Below are 306 nucleotides of genomic sequence, written 5' to 3' on the forward strand. Positions count from 1 at the left end.
ACAGACAACCTTAATGGACAACCAAACAACAATTAAACCAATGCACAAAGATACTGAAGTCCAAAAAATAATTAAAATAAAAAAATTTTTTTTTTTTTTCGCGCGGGCGAGCTGAATCTCGCTCGGGCGAAAAAAAATCTCGCTTGAGCCCTATTTCAGGCGATTTGCCTCTGTTATCCTCTCGCTTGAGCGAGAGCACTGCAGCAGAACATAAAAATGCGATTTCTGCATCGCGATTCTTCGAAAATTAGCCAAAATTTTCAACAACAAACAGCAGAAAACAACATTCAATCATTTCAAATCGTT

Source organism: Lupinus angustifolius, chromosome LG20 (assembly GCF_001865875.1).
Source record: "Lupinus angustifolius cultivar Tanjil chromosome LG20, LupAngTanjil_v1.0, whole genome shotgun sequence".
NCBI lineage: Eukaryota > Viridiplantae > Streptophyta > Magnoliopsida > Fabales > Fabaceae > Lupinus > Lupinus angustifolius.